A 22,570-nucleotide genomic window follows, 5' to 3' on the forward strand; every position below is an offset into this window, starting at 1 on the left:
CCTTTGCTTCCTTGGCTGCTTTATGCGCCTTTTGCTTCCCCGGGGATAAACTGCCACATACTTTTAAAAAGTCAGTAATGAGACCCTGCTTGTTGGTTTTGGTGTTAATTTTGGCCGGAGAGTAGGTGGCGATTGTCTTCTTGGATGTTGTCCTTTTCTGTTTTGCTCTCCTTATCTTTCTCTTGATCGTAGTCTGGTTCCGAATACTGTTCCTGCTCCATATCCCATAGCTTACTGAAATTTTCCAATTCTGTTTGGTCCTCTGTTTGGTCCTCTCCCTCCTTTTCAAGTTTCTGTTGCTGGTCGCCCGGTGCCCCTCTAATTGTCACTGATCTTATGGTGGTCTATTTGCGTGAACTGGCGCAAGTTTTATTAATTTTTTTGTCTTTGTCCCCCCTGGGAAGAGCGACTTGCTTAGATAGATGTAATTGCCTTACCTGCTCTTATTGTTCTTATTGTTCCTATTGAGTTCTTATTAAGTGACTTAGTCCAAGCTTCCAAGCACCTTGGCAACTCTGAGTCCCTGGCCAGGTATTCTTGGGGTGCTGGGGTGTTGCTTTTGCCGTTTACCTGTTGCTGTTACTTTAGGTATATACTTTAGGTATTTTAAAGACTTAGCTACTTCCACAGGCTCCTAGTCTGGTACCTTAGTACACACCCAGGGTGAAGACCGGTGTACTTTAGCTTCTTACTTGATGGATTTTGTAAATCTGCTTGCTTGCGCACTTGCTGGGAGGAGGAGCTACAGAGGAGTAGGGGTGAAGATGGAGGAATAGAATAGAGAGATGGCTGGAGTGGCTTGGGTAAAGAAGCAAAGCGAAGGCAAGCGGGGGCACACAGGACGAGGTGGGGGGCTGGTCGTGCCTCCACCTCTACCGTGAGCCCACACTTACTGCGGGTGCCTGCTCTGGCGGCCGCACTTGCCACTTACCGCTAACTCCCCCCACGAAGCACTCCTGTCCTTCGCCTCCGTCCTCCCAACTTCCTCCTGGCTTCCTGACTGCCGCTCTCTTGGAATTGCAGAGCCACGGGGAGACGAAGACGCGTGGCGTTTGTGTCGGCGGCAGCTGAAGCTGTAGTTTTGAAAGCAGGTACGGCGAGGCGAACTTTCTGTGCTTCCGTGCATGGTAAAACAGACTCCGGCCCCCCGCTGTATCGAAATCTGCGAGGGGGGGGGCGCGGGCGCGGGAGTTGCGGAGGAGATGCGAGGCGGCTGGTGGCTGACGTCTTCCTCGCTTCGTCGCTGTGCTGTGCTGCTCGCTACAAACGTTGGACTGGACTCCGAACTGCAGTTTACTGAAGAATTGTCAAACAGCACCAAAGTTATTATCAAATCAAAAATGTGATTTCCCATGGAAACGTTGACATAAGTATAACTACCCAGTGGCGAAAGCCACTGAGAAATATATATATATATATATATATATATATATATGAAATAAGGTAAAAACTAACATTTAAAAGACAACAAATCTCTGAGATCCACCAGTTACAGTTTACTGACCGAACTATAACTTACCCCTTAACCATACACAACTTATGACCTCACAAGTTACATCATTCATGACATGTTAAATGACAACTTAAATGATATTATCTCACATGCACACAAACACGAAATAGATTATAGATGGGGAGGTGACAAACATTGAGCTGGAGGGGGTCTTCATTTAGCCCTCCAAGGGACTAGCTGTGATTCCTCTGCAGTGGCGGAGGACCGTCACCCCCCTGGTGGCTAGCTGAAGGAAAGAAAAAATAAATGATACTAAAACTGTAATATTTATCATCATTTTATTTTCCCTCTAGACGGAGCCGAGCCCTTTGGAGGCAGGCCATGCCATGACCGGCACGGAAGGGGAGTGGTGGGCAACACAGCTATCAGTGCGCATGACGTTTTGGCCGGCTGTCTTAGGACGTCCAAACTGTCATGCGCATTTACATCTCCTCAACCTGAGCTGCATTGCTGGTGGAGAGAACAGCAGGCGTGGGTCCCCTTTGGAGCGGAAAACAACAAGCGCACTCAGGTGAATCCTATTGCTTCTCTCATGCTGGTACCATGAGAGAAGCTCTGGGATTGGCCGTGGGGTGTCTGGGAGCCTCAGCATGTACACAGCAGTAAGGAAAAGAGTTTCAGAGTGGCAATCAGAGAGGAGCAGCTAAAAGTATTTTTTTTTGTTTCCTTTGTTGTCCATCCATCTCCTCCACCCCATAACCCCCCTTTCCACTCTGCCGCGAGACCAGCCGCCACTGAAATGATGTGGAGAAGTGTGGCTCAATGGTTAGAGCGGCAGACCCTGTTGCAGAGGTCTGGCCGGGGACCAGGGTGCAACTCCCGCCTCGGCGGGTCTTGGGCTCAATTTCCTCGGACCTGGTGCCTATTCTAACCATGGCTCCTACTCTGCAACTCTGGGCAATAGCTCGCTTAGGGCTAGATGTATGAAGCTCAAATGGGTTCGCAAACGCCGAAATTCGCGTATGGTATGTATGTAGCAAATGTCAGTGCAAAATAAGGAATTGCAAATTTGCGATTCCTTATTTTGCGATTGCATGTAAGGAAACGCAAAATTTGCGATTCCTTAAATGCAATGTATGACGCAAAAAAAATTGCTAATTGTCCCTAAGGAATCGCAAATTACCACCAACTTCAAGTTGGTGGTAATTTCCGAATTTCTTGAAAAAGGCTCATTTTTGCATTTTTCAAAGTGCCATGTGATCCACATACATGCCCTTAGTGCCCTTATGTGCACCACATGTGCACCCATGCTTATTTCAGGGGTGCAACAGGGTGTCCTTTGGACACCTTTGCATCCTTGAAAATATTCTTAATTTGCGATTCGCAAATTGCGAATCGCAAATTTAGAATTATTTCACATTCATTCCTATGGGCCTCCTGGCCCATAGAAATGAATGGGAAATTATTCCTTAATTGCGATTAGCAATTTGCTAATCGCAATTAAGGAATTTTAAGAAATCGCAAAAAAATAGCGAATTTCTACATACATATCATTTTGGAATTCTCAATTAGCAATTCCTTAAAAATCGCTATTTGAGATTCGCAAAAGTGTATCTTGATACATCTAGCACTTAATCTCCACAACGGCCCCAACAGCACTTGGATGCCTGGCTTCACCTTGGGGGTGCCTAGGAGTGGACATTTCACAGGGAAAAGCCAGGAAGGGTCCGCCCGCGGTATGCGTACAGCGCCAGGAAACCCCGGTTGGGGTATAAGTGCGCTTTACAGGTACAAATTCATGTAATTTCATTTTATGTATTTGCAAATAACAGTAGCAGCACAAGACAGAGTTCTAGAGTAATCTGTGCAAAGATGTGGGTTTTTTGAAGTAGGCCAGACGAAAAATGAAGAGGTAACAACACCAAAAGAGTCCTGTCTGTTGGCTTCATGTTTTGAGACCTTTCTGTGGGCTGACTTCAAATGAAATGTGCTGACGGTGCTTGCATTAGTGTCTGATGTTCCTCAGAATCCTTCCTCAGACACAGGTGTAACATGTTCTAAATGTATTTCTCTCTTAGACATTATTTTATTATGCACATAGAACATTAATCATACATGCGCACTGTGCTTGCAGACCAGAAACAAACCCAAGCTGCAGGACTGTGAGTGGTAGTTGGAGACTAAAGTCTGAAATGTAAGATCAGGACATTACTGGGCACGAGGTGGGCAACAAAGACGTGACCTGTCTTTAACAGAAGAATTGTCTCATTTAAAAAAACACAGCAACTCGAGGAGGCATGTTCTGGGCTGCAGCATTGACACAGCAATCACATGCAACTCTGCAACCCCTTTGAATAAAATGAGTCACACTCTCTCCAGCTCTTGAAAGTGGACTGTGCGCTCAAACAAGACAATTGTCTTGTGACCCTTTGAAGTAGTAGATTGCGGATAACACTCTCCGAGGCGTGTGATTGGTCTGTGGGGCGCGCGAGGCCGTGAACACTGATTAATTATCAGCTCTGTTGACAAGAAGGAAGCAAGGTCATTCCAACCTGCTATTGTGTGTGTGTTGTGACATCTCTCTGCACACAGGAAGCACAATGCCGGCCGTCTGAGATACACAAGGTGATAGCAACGGGACCTTTGGGCTCCGTAAAGCCGATATAAATATAACTATATGTGACTATGGAAGCTTTAAAATGCAGGCGTGTGTCCCACAGATAATGCAAACACTCACTACACGGGAGACTAAACGTATCCCTCCCCTGACCGTCCTGTGTATAGTATACTGATATGTGTGTGCACCGTTTGCATGATGTGCTTTTACCTAATTATGACATTTCAGGAAAAGAACCCCAAATTATGCGTAAACATGTGAAATGTTAATCAGGGATTTAGGGCTGTTTATAATTGCTGCCGAAAACAGCTACCCACGTTTAGTTTGTCTGCCCTGTTCCCACGCTATAATTTATTTTCATTCGAACAGGGGCGTGACTGCACAATTTGGCGAATTATGCTTAACAGGCATAACGCAAAATGTCCTTAAACTACGCCAGCATAATTTACATCTCACTAATACTGATGTAGGAAGCGTTGATGAGGCACAAGGGGCCTCATTTATGAAAAGTGACGCATCACTGCGTGAAAGCAGCGATGCGTCACTTCACAGTGCGCACTCCTTGCGACATACCTGATGCGTCATATTTAATGTATGACGCATCATGTTGCAAGTAGTTACAGCTACGTCAGTATTTCTGACGTATCTGTAAGCGCAAAAGTGACGCATTACTGGAGTGTGCCACAAAAGTGACGCAACTCAAGCAATGTATCCTTTCACATGGGGCAAGCCCCATGTGAAAGGGCCTGCGTCAGTCTTACGCCTGCTGTGAGGCAGGCGCAAGATTTTGACGCATAGGCGTCCTAGAAGTGACGTAGTGAAATCTCATAGATTTCACTGCGTCATTTCTACGAGGCTTTTTACGGGGGAACTCCCCCCCCCCGCATACATTATATCTGACGCAGGTATAATGTAGTGCAGGGGTTTACAAAGTGACACATCTGCTCAGATGCGGCACTTTGTAAATAGTGCGCAACAGGAGGCATGTTTTACGCCACCGATACGTCATAAAAAGAGACGCATCGGAAGCGCTAAACAGACATGGCCTCATTCCAAGGGGTGTACAAAATGACGTAGGACTGCCCAGACAAGACAATGAATGCGCTCCATGGGCCTCATTTATGACTTTTTGCCGTAGGGAAGCGCAGCAGGCCTTCCTGCTGCGCTTCCCTACGGCAAAAGAAAAGGGCAGAAATGCGCCGTATCTATAAGATACGGCGCATTCCTGTCCTTTTCCCCTGCGCCGGCACACAATGGGCTGTCTGCGCCAGCGCAGGCACCTCTGCACAATGGTGCAAGGGTGCCTGCGTTGCGGGGAAGATTATTTTTTTACAGGAAGGGAAACCTTTCTGTACAAAAATAATCACAAGAGGCTTTTCCTCTTTCTATGTGTGCTGCATATGACAGCACACATAGAAAAAGGAAATACGAGGAGAAATAATGACATTTCTCCCTGTTGCGCCTCCCTTACGCCTCCCCTGGGGAGGCGTAAGCTTTTGGCACTGCTTCAGAGTTACGATTTCTTGTAAATCTGGGGCAGTGTGAAAAGGCCATGGATGTTGCTGGGAACGCCCCCAGCAACACCCATTGCACGCCCCTTTAACGCAGTACACTGCGTTAAAGGGACTGATATTTATCAGGCAGCAGTACGCCGCAAAAACTGGCGTACTGCTGCCTGATAAATACCACGCTGGCTTCTGCGCCACGGAACTTCATGAAAAGTGAAGTTCCGATGGCGCAAGGGAAAGCCCTTACCTGGTAAAGATAGGCATTGGCAAAGCCAGGATGTCGCGCCTATATGAGAGTCATTGGCTTTCGCAGTATAAAAACCAATAGCGCTTGATTGGGCGAGACCTACTGGCTTTGCCAATGCTGGTTTACTTTGCTCTCGGCATGTAGTCTCAGAAGCTCTACTTTCAGTTTTGGCGTCACTCCACTGTATGGCCATAGTCTTACATTTCTACCCGTGCGCTCTTGAGAGTGAATCTGATCTTTGTCAACTTTCCACTAATTAGGGGGATTTACGCGTCACCTCTTTCAACACCTCCCGCCTCAGCCGCTCTGACGTCAGTGGGCTAGCTGCCATCTAAAAGCTGCTCCGCGCCCAGACTTTACAGAAATATTAATTAGCAGTAAAGCACTTTTACGCCGCATGACCACAGGGACTGCGCATACATGACAAAAGGCAGACACACATTATGTAACTGCACACCCGAGGTCAGCGGATGTTCTTACTACACTTTTCTATCCCTAGTCTGCCCTCGACGGTCAACAGAGAGGGCTCCAGATGGTTAAGCTTAAAAGGGCAATTTGCACTGTTTGCAACAACAAATAAGCTTTTATGTAATTATTGTTCCTTTTTCTGACGATATGTAACGACAAACTGGACCTCTCAATTGCAATATGAATGTACCTGTTTTGTAGAAAATAATAAAAAAAAGACCTGAAATGAAAAAAGGAGAAGCGTCTAGTGTAACTGTTGTGTTTACTTCTCTTTTGTGAAAGTCAAGATCCTCTGCCCTCACTTCAGTTTAACATGCTACTGGCGCTGGGCGTTTGGTGACCTCGCCGTGCAATGACAACTTGCTTCACATAGATGGTCCTTGCTACTCGTTAAACCCTCTTATTTATAACAACATTCTTTTGAGAAATGTTTCTGACAAGGCTTGTAACTTTCTCTGCATTTGAAAGCTTTTAATTCATGAGTTGATTGACTACCCAGAGTCAAATCTACGGTTTACAGAATTTCAACAGCCTTTTATCATACAGAGACTCCAACCTAGTTCCCTAGTTCCAGTGCTCAATTTGAGCCGGTGCTTTGCAGTGCTCAGCACCAGTACCTAATGGTCAGTCTGGCACTTATGACACTCTGCCACAAGGTGATGCTGTTTGTCTAATTTTGAGATGAGCACAACAACAGTTGTTAATTAATGCAATACACATTAAAAATGGCTCCTACCCAGCCCCCAAGACATTCTGAATGCTTTAAGGGCCCGGAATAGTCTGAATTGTCATGTGTGTAGAAGTGTGACGGTCACTAGTTGTGTTGATACTGTCATTGGCAGAGCTGGGAATGGCATTGGGTGGTGCAATCTGCAGTGGTCTCATTACAAGGGCCCTGGCACTTATTTGTTTACAAATTAGCACTGCCCAGTTCTAAAGTTGGTGGCTCTGATTGTGATGCCATGTCCTCTTCAAAGGGAGGGGTGCAAATAAATAACCATAAAATGGCCATTGCAGTTCAATTTTACAGTTAACACATTTAACATGGAATCACACTGCGAATATATTCTCACTGTGGCTGGAAAAGTCTTTGATTGGAAGTAATTTCTTCTACTTTCAGTGTTTCCCTGGTTCGGAACGACAGATCATGGGCCTCTGATTGGCCACGGGGCTGTGAAACTGACACCTACGATCTGTAAAACCTACATGCGTCTGACCAATCAGTAGAGAGTCCACTACCGTTGCCTGGTTGATAATTGCAATCTCCTACCTTTTTAGTCAGCCATAAAGGTTTGCAGCTGAGCGGTCAATGAATAGTAGGGTGCAGGATCCCCAATTTGTACCCTTTTTGTGAGCTCAAGCTGCACTGTTATCTGCACAGTAGTCCTTGCTGCGCGTCCATCTCACATTTAAATTAAAATGTTTTGTTGCAGTACAGACTCGACGTGTCAATGTCAGGCCATGGTCTGCCTGTACCTGACTCACTGTTTGGGCTGCTGCAAACATTGCCAACACAGTCGCGGCTGCTGCCCATTCTACGCGGTGCAGCAGTACGAGGGCAGCGAGGGGGCAGCATGAGGAAAAATAAATAATAAATAAATAAATATACACTTACCTTATGCTCCCATGCCGTGCCTCGTTGTTCCTCCCTCCCTGAGCCATGAGCACAGACTCCCAGGCTCCCCGCGCAATCCCACTGCTTCTCTCAAGCTATTACTCCCAGCATGAGACAAGCTCTGGGATTGGGCGGAGCGGGCCGGTGCGACGCTCCAGCAGGTACTGGGAGCCTGTGCTCCTGAGCCCTGCAGATATCTCCAAGGAATAGCCTGGAGATATCTAAGTGCGCATGTCAGTTTGGCAGAGAAAACGAGGCAGAATCACAGACTCACGACAAATCAGAACATATCCAGTTAATTAATTAATTGTGGGTTTGTAATGCGCTAGAATCGACTCCCGAAGGAGTATCTCTGCGCAGTAGACCGCTGGGGAACCCGTCCTGGCTTTCCCTGTGAGATGGTCCCTTCTGGGTATCTCCAAGGTGAAACCAGGCATCCCCGGCATATGTGGGGGGCCGTTGTGGAGATGAGGCAAGCTAATGCCCAGAGTTGCCGAGTGTGATCCCTGGTTAAAGTAGGCACCGAGATGAGAATTATCGAGAAAAGTGGGTACCACAGCACTGGGGAAAGTTCCAGACCACATTATCCCTCGTACCAAAGGAAGCCTAAATAAAAAAGCAGACTCCTTAACCCGACCTACAGAAGGTTCCAAACCCTGAACCTCAGAAGAGAAGAAAAGTAAGACAAGACTATCAGCCTGGCTTACGATAATAATCCAAAGGTTAATATTGAACTAGCCACCTGCTCGGAACAGAAAGGAGATTACTCCCAGGGTGGGACATCAATCCCCACACTTTATATAAAGAAGGATATCAAAATTTGAAAACGATGACCCCAAAGAATTGTCTTGTCCTGAAGAAGGTGTTATGGTATCCATGGTTTTAACACCGAAACGCGTTGACGCACTGGTTTGAATATAGAATCCAAGTAGAGCCCAGGGAACAACAGATATTCATGAATTTTTGGTACTGTAGCTCCTACAAGAAAATATTGAAAGGCGATTGGATCAGGTTATTGCGTAGCAAGAGTATTCTAAGCTACCAATAGAAGGGGGAATGTTTCAATTAAATTTTGTAATGTGATTATGTGATGAATAAGTTCTTGTCAATGAATTTAATCTAACTTGCTTGTATTTGATGAGATATTGTGAATATTCGTTTCAAATGCCATATACTGTACATTTTTAATGTTTTTAATTATGTATGTTTTCAGGAAGTCTTTTCTGAAATTTTAATTTATGTGTGGAGGATAGTTTTTCCTCCTTCTGTTATGAAAAATAAAAAGATTGTAAACGTTACATTTTAGTGTGGGAATTATACATTTTTATTTTAACAATGGTAATTTGGATGAATGGGAGAAATAAGATATATTAGAGTGAACGAAAGAGTAGTGTCTCCAGGGATTTTTCACTGACTTTCATGGCCTGCGTAGATGGCCAGCCAAAGCGACATGCACTCTCAGTGACCACAACTCCTCCCCCTCCTACTGGTGACGCTGCAACCTGGCCCCACAACGCCCCAGACTCAATGGACTCAGCAAACTCAGCCGAGTCAATGAAAAATGAAATGATCATAGTGTTTTATTATTATTTTGTTTGTCATTTTCTCCCTTTCAGCAGTGGGGCGACGCTCCGCCGCCATAGTGGAGGAGCCACCCCTGTGTGCACGTGCAGTTACCGATCTTTGCTGACTGAATCCAAGGTGGAGGGGGGCACTGACAGTATGGCACCAAGTCACCCACAGATCACACGATGACACATTGGTGGGGACCCGACCCGTGATGAGCCCCACTGGTGATCACGTGCTCTGCAGAGTGACAGACAACGGATTGTAGTTGCTTCAGCAAATAACACAAGCGAGCTATAGCGATTCACTAAACTTCAAATCTGCTCACACTTACTGTACAATTTGGAAAGTCCTTGCTGAAGACATTTGGGGGAGCACTTGTTCAAAAGTCATACTTTTGATGCTAGTGCAACTGACCTCTCATGTCCGGTGCCTAATTAAGCAATATAGGACCAGTGTTTAGATCTCGCCTTTTCCATTCCGAAGAAATGGGAAATGGAGAGAATTCAGGTGCTCAAAATACTTGTGAAACCAAGGGTTTTTTGGTGCGGTTTTCTTTGAATTCACGTGAATCACGCGACCAAACAAGCACGCGCATCAGACCTCCCTCCCTCCCTCCTAATTGCATTTTTTCACGGCCGCCACCGCATCAAAGGGCTTCTCCCAGCGTGTGCTCTGCGGCTTCTCCTCCCCTAATTATTCATGGCTGGCCGGCCGTACTATCAGTTTCCCGGCCGCTCTTGTTTTTGGTTCCATCTGACTCTTAATGCGTTCCTCTCAATTAGTTCTGAGTGTTTCATTTGACGTCACAGCTGACAGAGCTTTCTTTTACCCCATAAGTCTGTATATGTCACTTGTGCATAAAATCCCCGAATGGTCCGTCCACGATCCTCCTGCCAAATTCAGTTTGTGTCTTTTCTCAACATACAGAGAGCCCTGGGTTTGGCTCGCATCACACCTCAGAGCTTCTGCAAGCAGCTTGCAAGCACACTCAAATGGAAGGAATAGTTTTCTTTGATAAGTGGCATGAGACACTAACAATTTGAAAGGAGATTTCTAGCACTGGTGGGGCAAGTACTTGAATACTAACATATAAAACTACTACTAAACCTATCTAAATGTGAATAAAAGGACCGGATTGAACTGCATTGACCATAATGCATTTGGTTGAGTTCTTTCTACATGTTCAGTATGTGAATCACACCTGTGAAATTCTGAGCAGGTCGGGAGTCACTGGGATGGACGCATTTATGTCGTGTTTGTTTGGTATTTGTCCATAGTATATTAATTCATTAATTCAGCATGGAAGCACCCGTAAATTAAAGCAACACACTTCACCAATGACGGGCAAGAATCACGAAAAACAGTCTAGGAGATTTCCTGCGCTGGTTTGGCAAGTACTTGTTTTTTTTATTAAACTGAAAGCATGATGGCGACAGCTTGCTTTAGTTTGTAAGCCTACATTTCTTCAATGGGTTTCTGCCTGCTTTCACTTTTAAACACGGCATGCTTTCATCAATCCTCTGGTTACTTCCCAGCAGAGAAGGGTTAGAAGGTTTGTACTGGTATGCGAGAGCTGATGTGGGGAGAAGTTGTCAGAGGTCGAGTGCTGGCGCAAGGAAGAAGACTGGGGTGTTGGGTTACCGGTGATTAATGAAACACATGGGGGCTGAGTAGGGACTCTTTGTTGATGAGCTCGGACTGGAGACATCATGCAAAGCAGCGCCCGGTCATGGTTTCAGCACGGACTGCGGCCTCCATTCGGTCAACAGTTAATGCAGGGACTAGAGTTTATGGCTGTTTACATTATTCTATTTTATATTCGGCAGGGCTTTCAAAGATGATCTATGGAGAGTGTATGTGTGCTGTGTATACAGAATAAACTGTAACTAAACACACAGAACTAGACAGGGAGTGGGTTGGGAGCCTAGGCTGAGAGAAAAGGGGCGGAGACTGCAACGGTAGCGAGAGGAAAAGCTGAAAGGAGTGTGTGAAGTGCACACACCAAGGACTAGCCTCTATGCTGGGGCTGTGAACCACGACCACATTGCTAGCAGTGTAGGGTGGCTCAGTGAGCTGAACACTTGCCACTGACAAAGGTTCTGCTCTGGAAGTCATGAGACCAAAACCAACCGGGCACACTTAGATCTTCCTCTTTCCGTAAATTCAGTACTATAAACTGATTAATATTTTTTGCCGTGTTTTTTTGTGCCCGTGGAGTAGTTCAAAAACGTCTCCTTTAATCTGACAGCAGAAGACAATAAATCTCTGTCCAAATCAGAAAGCAATTATTATTACCCGACTCGTCCTGATGGTAGAGATGAGAATCCAATCTCATCGGATCTCCGCGTGTTTAGATTATCAAATGTTTTAGCAAGCAAGCACACAAACTCTGTCTGCTCACAGAAAATGAATAGCGCGAGAAACACCATATCCACACTTTCAAGGCCCGCAACAGCTCTCCATCATCTCACGTTCGCAATTACACCCAAACAATAGGCTTTGCGGGTGACATAACTTTCGGTCCACCTGAACTGCGTAGGAGTCATGCTTTCCGATCAGCTCCCATTTTTGTAGACTAAATGATTAAATAAAAGCGAAAACAAAGGCATCCAGGGCAAAGGAAATTCTCATGGGGAAAGATCCAACATCTGAATGTCTGATTGGTGCAGTAAATAACGTGTTTGCTTGGAAGCAACTTCAACAGGTCTTCTTTCCTATTATGCATTGCATTCTGGTATATGTAGTTCTCTCAACATCAAAATCCATGGGCGGAAAGCACAAGAAAAGTGCAGTGTAAAATAATTGCTGCTTCGCCTATTAGTATTTGAATCTGCAAAGCACGTAAGCCCTAGTAGCCTTTTCAGCATACACACTTTTGTATAGAAATATGATTTCAACAACAATTGCATAGCCCTTTGTCAATATATTTACATAGCTCTACCTTTATCCACATCCTGGTCTGGAACTGGGTCTAAAATTACATTTCTAATACAACTGAAACAGCTTTACCGCAAACATATATCAAACAAGCATTTGCAATGCAATAGGTCTCACATTTGCAAGAGTTTGAGCTGTTGGCATTGTAAATTATAATGCCTTTTATTTATGTGTTTTGAAAACACACTTTGAACTATAGTCGTTGCTTACAAGCAAGTCTGGCAGTAAAAATTGTGAAGTTATACCTCGTTAGGACCGTGATTAAGAACCCGTGTTTTTTCACTTGCACTTTTGAGTCCCTTGCACGCATTGGCCACGCAATATCAGTGATCTTCACCACCATTACGTATGCTTTTTTCATTTTCTCACTCCTTGATCTTATTATCAAACACGATAATGTGAAACTGATTATCACCTTATACAGAAAGGAAATACTTTGCTCAAATAGCACACAAACCCTGATAAATGGCTACCCTGTGCGTAGTTTAACAGGCCTCAACTCAGTTGCATAAACATTTTTCAGTTTTACATTATGTCTTCTTGGTTATAAATAAGGTAACAAAAATGCTTTTAACACTTTTTTTATTATAACTTTATGGCATGCCTCACAGCAGCCAAGCTGCTCTTGAACATAGCTTACATACATTGCCAAAGCCAATAGCTCTGGCAAAAACGTACCATTGCCATTATAAATTACAATCACTTTTATTTAAGTATTAATTATTTAAAAAAATTAAAAGCCATTGTTATTTGTAATATCAATACATCTAAGTCACGTCAATACAAAACATGTGACATTACAAATGCTAAAAGTGTCACATTTGCTAAAGTTAAAAGTATTGGCATTGTAAATCAGAAAACATAAATATAAAATGTCATTTACAAAACCAATAGCTCCAACTTTCCTACTGCGAGACCTATTGGCAACGCCAGTGCTTGTTTCCTTTGCATTCAAGGATTCCTAGTTCCAATTTTACGATAAAATGCCTCAGAACCATATGTCCCAGAATGCAACTAAACTAGTGGATGGAATTAGCGATTCACGTATGGAAGCAGGCAACCAGAGCTCACATGTCACTCAAGGCACACTAAGAACCCATAAATGTCACTCATATTCACACTGTGAATATGGTAGCTATGAACACAGTTCTCCTTAAGAATTCTACTGGGGCCTTTGTAAAATGTTAAACCGTGAGCACAGGGCCGTATATTTCTCTGAGAAAGGCTACCTCTGCTCTCGTTTGTCTGTGCTGCCTCTTCTCCTCTCAGGGGACGTTCTCTCTGAGGAGGCCCCATCCTCACTTCTAAGGGGCTGGTGGGCTCCGAGCGAAAGAGAAACAAAGGCCCTCATTGACTGAGAATTGGTGCAGGGCAGCACCGCACGGCTTCCTCCTATGCTGCCCTACGGCAATGTGAAAGGGCAGGAATTCGCTGTATTTATGAAATAAGGTGCATTCCTGTCCTGTCACCCTGCGCTGATGCACAATTTACTGCCTAGCATCTACGCATGCACCCTTGCAAGGGTTTCCGTGTTGTATGCTGGATTATTTTGTCAAGAAGGGGCCCCTTCCTGCACAAATACAATCATGAGAGGCGTTTTCTTCTTGCTGAGTGCAGCACACATGGAAAGCGATAAAAATGAGGAAAAATAAAAATATTTCTCCTTGTTATGCCTGCTCTGGGGACACATAAGGTTTTGGCACTGCCCCGGGTTTATGTGATTTAGTAAATCTAGGACAGCGGCACAATCCATGGACGTTGCATAGGAGAACCCACCGCAAAGCCCATGGAACGTCTCTGAGGGGCAGAGTAAGGTAACGCAGCAGTCACTGCGTTGTCTCACTCTGTATCTATGAGGCCTTGCAAAGCCACACAAGGTGGCCTGTGTGGCCTGATAGATATGATTAAGAGGCTTGTGCCGCAAGAGCGTCAAGAAATGTGACACTCTGACGGCACAAGAGGCTCATAAATATACCCCAAAGTTGTTATTTTGTATCTCTTCACTTCTGGTCAGCGCAGTGGCAGCTTAGAGACGTCCACCCAGTGCAACTGCTGTAGAGAGACCAGAGTCGGTCTTTGCCAGGGTAGTGCCCTAGGGCAGAAAGAAATGTGGCACCCTTTCTGCTGCTGGTGAATAAAATGAGTACCATTGAGTGGGGTAACGATAAACATATGTTATTCAGCGCCAAGATGCCCTTGAGTGAGCGTGCGCTTTACAAATACATGTTGTGTTTTGTTTTGTTATGTTATGTTATGTCCTGTCATGTTAGGCAGTCGCTGCCCGTTTTGTGTTCAGAGTGGTGAGTGGCGTCTGAACACACCTCTGCACCACCCCCACTCATCTTAGATTATTAGCCTCTCACTCTGGTGTCAAGTTGCTGATTGGTGGCGGTTAATACTGTGTGGCAGCAGGGGGATAGGAGATGGTAGGGCAAGGTAGCAGGCTGATTGGGTGTTAAAAACAGATCCTGCAGCCCAGGCACCAGGTGACAGGGACTCTGCTGTCTGTAGACTGCTCCTTACGCCTTTCTGAAAAGTGCCGCTCTGGGCCAAGCTCACCCAAAGGCTGGCCCTGAGACAGCTCACACATCACACAGACACGCTGAGGGGCCCCCCTTCATGTAAAGAAGACTCTGGGTGCTGTTACGCCCCTGCCACCAACTACCTCTCCAAAACCACCACCTGCACCACTTGTCAAACCAATATTTTAACTACTGCAATCAATAAATGGAACCCACTTTATAATGTAGAACCATTTAACTAAGAGCCAACTAGAAGCTAACGAATTAATCATAACAATACACTTGCTGCACACATGTTCTATGGTGCTGGCAGGGTACAAACTCTGTGCCAGTAATTGCTGGTAGCTAGCGGTAACACCCTGCCAGCAGGTGCTATTACCAATGCTTATTTTGAGCCGGTGTTCTCCGGTACTCAGCACCTAATTGCCAATACCGGCACTTATGGTAGTCTGCCACATAGTTTGGTTTGTCAAATTTGGAGATTAGTACCACAACAGTTGTTTATTACTTCAATATTCATTAAAATGACTACTAGACGAGAGCCCCAGCATCTATTTTTTTTAACACAAATTAAGTACTGGCAATTACTGGTTAAACCCTGTGTCATGGGGTACAACTGTGCTGACCTGCTTTTACCAGCTGGACAACCACAAGGAATTCCCAACTCTCTGAGGTTTCAGCTTCCCGCAGTGATGCTGGGGGAGAAGCAGGGGGTACGAGGTGGGGGGGGGGGGGGGTTAAATATGCAATGATCGTGCCACAGTCGCATGTGTTCCTCTGATCCCAATTATAAACTGTCCACTCCCTCCTTAGAAGCCAGTCCATCCGCAGTGGTCAGGTTGGGGTCTTACATATGTAATGAATGGAGAGGAGGAGAATGGAGGTGAATGGAAAGAAAGAGGAAGAGGAGAAAAAGAATGAGGAGAAGGGTGAAGAAGGCAGAAAGGAGGGAGTGAGTGAGCTCATAGAAAGTGCTGACCAGGAGGTGGTACGAGACAACCCCATGCAGAGCGACTAAACCTTAACCCCGAAGTATTTCTGGATATTGATATAAAATGACCTTCCTTGAAACCTATGCCCACTACTGACACCTGGTGGCCATGCGTTGCACATGTTGTTCATACTTGGCATATGGAGGGATAACAGTATCACTGTAAGATGGAAAAACAGGGGGGCGTGTCTCTCAAAGGGGCGTGGTCAGTGTAATTAAGGGCGTGGCTTAAAAACGCATAAGGTAAAAATCTGTGCTGAGCATAGTGTGCCACTCAACTTGTATTTTGCTGTTTGTCATTACATCCATTTATATGATACAACAAGTAACATCATCCCTACAAGAAATCAGGACTGTTGGCTTTGTCAGTGGTTGTTAGTGGCATACAATAAATAAACAGCAACTATGGCTTGTATACAGGGCACAAGTCCTAAAAAAAGAAGTGGGGGGACGCTGTCACCGTAAGTGACGTCACAACAGGAAGTGATGTCGCGAAAGATGGCTCTCACCATCAGGCTCATTGCCTCCCCGCGCTCACCCCCTAGATGCGATTGCATCTGAGAAGCCAGCGCGTGAGCAGAGCGAGTTCCGATCTCCTCCCAGAGAGGCTAAAGAGTGAAGTCCAGCTGTTTGGCAGGGGGGACGGCGTCCACCCGGGTAAAATAAATGGGGGGACGCCGTCCACCCGCATGTTATGTTATGTTAAATGGCACTTTTTGAGCGCACTGACACCCGCAGGTTTCCTGGCGCTTGCTGACAGAGCATGTGTAGAGTGACAAGGAGAGATTACCCAGAGAGAGTGAACAGAAAAGTTTTGAGAAGTTTCCTGAACTGAAAAAGGGAACCACTGGATTTGATGGCCTGGGGAAGGGGGTTCCAGAATTTAGGGGCAAGGAGAGAAAAACGACGGCCCCCAAATTTATTGGTTTTGAATTTGGGAGTGACAAGAAGGTGATGGTGAACTGAACGGAGGGAACATGCAGGTCGATACAGAGTGATCAGGGAGTTAAGAAAAGCGGGCAGGGGCAGTGAAGAGATTTGAAAACCATGCAGCCCGTCTTAAAGGCTGCCCTCTCCTCAACTGGAAGCCAATGGAGCTTGCGGAGCAAGGGCTTCGCAGATTGCCACCTAGGGATCTTAAAGATAAGACGGGCCGCCTGATTCTGCACGACCTGGAGACGACACAAAAGAAATCGGGGGAGAGCGTGGTAGAGAGAGTTAGAAAAGTCGAGGCGAGAGAGTACAAGGGACATGACGACCTGACACAGAGCCGCATGTGGAAGTAGGTGCCTGATCTTCCGGATCTTTCGGAGCTGCAACATACACGAAGAGACCGTGGCACCCACTTGAGGTTTAAGTGACAGCTCCGCGTCGATCGTCACCCCCAAGCTCTTAACTGCCTTGACTGGTGTGGGGGGGGGGGGGGGGGGGGGGGGGACCAAGATCGAGGGGCCAAAACTGCGGGCCCCAGTATGCAGCACTCGAGCCAGGGAGGAGCAGCTCAGTCTTTCCAGGGTTGAGCTTTAATTGATTTTGATTCATCCATTGTTGGATATGGGTCATAACGGCGTGAAAGTTGTTGACCGCCTGTGGAGAATCAAGTGGAAAGACGAGCTGCAAATCATCCGCATAATTGAAGACTGTGACATCCCAATTATGGAGAGAGCAAATTAAAGGGCGAAGGTATAGGTTAAATAATAAAGGGGAAAGTGAGGAGCCTTGGGGGACTCCGCAGGTGGTCGGAGACTTCGGCGCAGTGAAGGGACCCAAACGTACAGCTTGTGACCTGCCTGTGAGGAATGACTCGACCCACCTAAGAGCTGAGCCCTGAATGCCAGCCTGTCCGACACGGTGGAGAAGGATGTCATGATCCACTGTGTCGAACGCGGCCGACAGGTCCAGAAGCACAAGGGCCTGAGGTCTTTTTGCATCTGCATTCCCTCTCAAAGTATCCATAACTGCCAAGATAACAGCTTCCGTGGAATGGGCCGGCCTGAAGCCGGCCTGATTAGGCTCAAGGAAGCAAGAGCTCTCAATAAAGTTGGAAAAGCACCGGGTGACATGGGCTTCGAGAAGTTTTGACAGATAGGGCAGCAGGGATATTGGTCGGTAATTAGAAAGTTCGGCAGGGTCTGCCCCTGTTTTTTTCAAGAGCGGCACGAAGATTGCTTCCTTGAAGGAGCTAGGGACTGCGCCAGAGATGAGGGATGCATTCAGGAATGGTAATATGCATTCTGGTAGCTTAAGACAGATGTCCCGCAGTCCTGAAGGAGGGCTATGGTCATTCGGTGAGCCAGATCTTACACGAGTAGCTAATTCCGCTAAGGCGGGAGGATCTATGATAGGGAGCTGAATGAGGGATAGAAGATTATCAGGGGAAACATCAGGGAATGGTGACTGTGGGGTAGGAATGATAGAGTCTTTTATTTTGATGATCTTCTCAATGAAGAAGAGATTGAGGGCATCACAGGTCTCCTTAGTCTGGGTTTGGGCTGGGAGGGTCCTATCGTCAGTGGTCAGCTCGTTCATAATCTTGAACACTTCACGAGATTTATTGGTAGCAGAGAAGATTCTGTCGGAGATATGCTCCGATTTAGCTGAGAGAATAGCTAATTTGTATTCTCTGCGGGCTGCCACGTATCTCTGTCTAGATGACTTAGAGTAATCCCGTCTCCATGTGCGTTCCAATTGGCGGACCTCAAGTTTTAGTTGCTTAAGGTTGTCCGAAAACCACCTGTTGGCGTTAGGATGTCTGGTGCAGGGGAACTTAATTAATGGGGCAAATCGATCACTGGCCCCTTTTAACCAGCTACCGATATCAGTGTCCATCCTATTAACATCATCATGGGTGCCGATAATGGGGCGAGTGGTGGCCAGGGTTGCTAAAAATCCCTTTGAATCGTAGTTGTTCCATTTGCGTGAGGAACCGCCTGCCATCAGGTGGGGCTTAGTCCGCCCACTAAGAGTGATGGTAGTGTCGATAATATGGTGGTCAGACCACGCACATGGAAATATAGAAGGCTGAGAAAGGGTAAGATTTGTAGTCCAAACATGATCTAATATGTGACCTTTGATGTGAGTAGGTGAAGAGATATGTTGAGTCATGTTCAGACTTGTCAGGGTCTCAGATAGTGCCGTGGCATGTGCACCTGCATTGGCGTCATTAAACCAGTAATTAAAATCCCCGAAAAGGGCAAAGCTAGGGTGTGAGATCAGAAGAGCAGTCACCTGTTCGCATAAATTCTCGGCGAAGTCCAGCATAGAACGTGGAGGGCGATATAGCAGAGCGAAAGAAAAAGCCCCGGCTTCCGTTCCCAGACTAATGATCAGATTCTCTACTTGTGATAATGCAGAGGAGGACGAAGAAATAAGATGGAATCGTTTTGAGATGATAGCCGCCACGCCACCTCCAGGGTGACCAGGGGGCCGGTCAGCGTGGAGGATAAAATAATCTGGGGGGAGGACAGCCAGGATGTCGGGAAGGGAGTCCTCCGTGAGCCAGGACTCGGTCAGCAAAAGTAAGTCAGGTTTTTCCTGTGCCAACAAGATAAAAATATCTGTCTGGTGTCTCACCATTGAGCGGGTATTTAGATATAACACCCAAATGGAAGTGTGGTTCTCTGGTGGAACTATCGGAGGAGTGCGGGGGCCATGAGGGGAGGGGGATGTGCGAAGGATACCAAAAGCAGTGAGCTTCCCCATGGTGGATGATGAGGGTACATGGCAGGGTGAATTAAAATCCGAGAGTTGCCTAGCTGAGTATGAAATAAAATGACTAGCATCCCCTGCCCCTTGGCCCGGCCGGCCGCGGACGGGCGCAGACGGGCTAAACTCTGGCGCAACTCCGGCGCGCCTACGACGCGCCCGCTGCGCTCGTCCGCTGCGCTGACACATAGTGGCCGTTTAAAAAGAGGAGTAACGAGGGGGGTGTTGTGGAAAATTAATACGGTTTGGTGAACATTATCTGCGCCATCTTGCCCTTTTCTCCGATGCCACACTTTTTATCGTACACCCCCCCCGCCATTTCAGCTGCCTTGATCAGAACCATCCTCTGCACACCCCTGATCCCCAGCACGGCTCTTCACCCTCACAAACACCCTCACGCACTGATCACTCCCGCTCCCACGTGCCTTGCGCGTAAGCGGCAGCCATTTTAAGCACCATGGCCTCCCTGCCCTCGCTGATAGCCAGCGCGTCTTTCTCTCTCTCCTAACCTCGCAGGCATCCCCCGCACGGTGACAACCCCCTCCCACTCTCACATGCTTTGGGTCATAAACCCCTCTTCAGCGCAGCTCTGCCTCGGAATCCCATCCTGTTCCCAGCGCGACACCTCCCTTCATCCCTTTCATGGTCCCAAGTCCTTTGATACAAACCCCCCTTTTCCTGTATGCCCGTTTGTCTCCCTTGTTCTCAGGCCGCCACCTGGCCCTGCGGATACTGTTTATCCCACCCCCGTACAGTAGTAAACTTCCCCCATCAAAGGACCCTCGAGTCGATCGAACACCCTTCACCCCATGAGATCCGATCAACTCCACACATACCGTGAATCGGCGGAATGTCCAGCTGCGCGATAATCATCACCTGTTGTGACCGGGGTGGGGATTTCAACTGTAAACGTGTGGGAACGGGCTTGAAGCGGGGATTCCTAGGATACCTTTCCGTACATCAAAGTACTGACAAGTATATGTTTCATGTAATAAAGCAATAAACCTGCGTATAAGAGGCTAGGCAGTGATAAGATAGGTAGTGCTGACTATTATCCCCATTGTGATCCGTCATGCCTGTCTTCTCCCCACTGATTGGTAGCCTGTTTAGCCCGGACCGTTTATTAGAGGTGGACCATCTAGCTCCGCTGGAAGGCACCCCTAATAAAGAAATGTTCACAAAGTATGGATTAATTACCATAGCCTATAGTAAGCTATGGCACAAGTATACCAAAGCAAATCAAGAGAAACAGTGGCCACTGGTAGGATCCTTCGATCTTGACAAAATAGAGACGTTAGAAATAGCCCTTCGTAGTAGCAAGACAACGCCTATTATGCTCGACAGTGTCGGTATGTGGCGCAAAGAAGCAATGCAACGAAAGGAAAGAGACGAAGTCAGAGTAGGTAAAGAAACGCAACAGACGACCTTCCAAGCGTCTGATAGGCAAAAGGAAGGGGCAGCGATGACACAGTTCCAAAGATTAGGCACAAAAAGGGAACAGTGTAAAGGGACGTACCGACAGGACAAACCCGAGACACAACGACCCGAAAGTAACCCCCAGACACTACGCGCAGGGCGAACGGACTTAAGGCAAAACCAATGTGCTTTTTGTAAAAGACTCGGGCACTGGAAAGCCCAATGCCCGACTCTACGGAACATAGGTAAGAGCGGAGGGCCGACAGAAATAACAAGCCGGCAGAAAGGGAAAAGGCGCGAGACAAAAACGAATCAGACTAACACGGACAGGACAGATAGGACTACGACTTTTGATTATGCCCGATGGCACAGATTTCGTCAGACCAATTTCAACGACATGTTGGAGTTCTGGGACTGATTACTCCCCCCCCCCCCCACTCTGAAAAACAAAAGCAATTACAGGCCTGCATAGACAACCCCCCATGCAAGAAATCTGTGCTCGTGGATACCCCGCCCCCATTACCCAGGCATAAATACCTACCCCCAGGTCCTCGTAGTAAAAGGATTCAAGGAAGCCAAGTCTCTGTTATATAATTTAAGATTTAATTACAATAAAGATAACACACGACCAACGATAAATAGAAAAAAAAAAACTAGTAAAACATTCTTTAAAGTAAAACTGTACTAATAGGAACAATACAGAACATATTACGTCCACTCCGGAAGTTCCCAAAATGCAACAGGTCACCGGTCACGCCCATCCAGAAGGTGAAACACTCAGCACGTGTGGGGCGGGGTCCTGCCGACCGCCATAGACCAAAGAGGTCGCCGGCGAGAATATACAGGAGGCTCCACGGGCCCGACACGTCCCATCCTCTTCTCCCATATGGTCTAGCGGTTGAGATTCCTGGTTTTCTCCGCCGCGGCCCGGGCCACGAGTAGGGAGGGGGCGGATGCAGATGACCCCCTCCCTCGTATCTTCTGGTCCGGCCATCGCAAATTCCTCCGCTGAACTGGTGCAGGGTGGGCTGGGAGGAAGAGGCGACGCGGACGAGCCTCTTCCACCTCCACAGGTAGGAGGTTTCCCAGCCCCGGCCCGGCGCCGAAGTCCTCCAGCCGGGCAAACGGATATACCTGCGCAGCACAGAACGTACAATGTTCGACGGACCTATTTGGGCAGCACAGAACATACAATGTCCGACGGGCATACTTGCGCAGCACCGGACATGCAATGGTCCTCCAGAGTACTCGCCGAGTCAGGGGTGTAGGGTGGTCATCATGTGCACCCCTGATTCGAAGGAACGGCGTGAGATACACTGGGAAAGGGAGGCGGCGCGAACGAGCCTCCCTCACCTCCCCAGGTAGAAGCGCCACAGCTGCATCCTAGCGCCCCGAGCCAATGTCCTGCTCCAACGACACGGTGTTCCATTTTTTCTCGCCCCAGAAAAGTCTCTTCCACTCTTGAAGACACGACGAAGGGCGGCTGCTGCAGGGTCTCAAAACGGCGTCTGGGCCCCCTGGA

Source organism: Lissotriton vulgaris, chromosome 2_2 (genome assembly GCF_964263255.1).
Source record: "Lissotriton vulgaris chromosome 2_2, aLisVul1.2, whole genome shotgun sequence".
In the NCBI taxonomy this organism is placed as follows: domain Eukaryota; kingdom Metazoa; phylum Chordata; class Amphibia; order Caudata; family Salamandridae; genus Lissotriton; species Lissotriton vulgaris.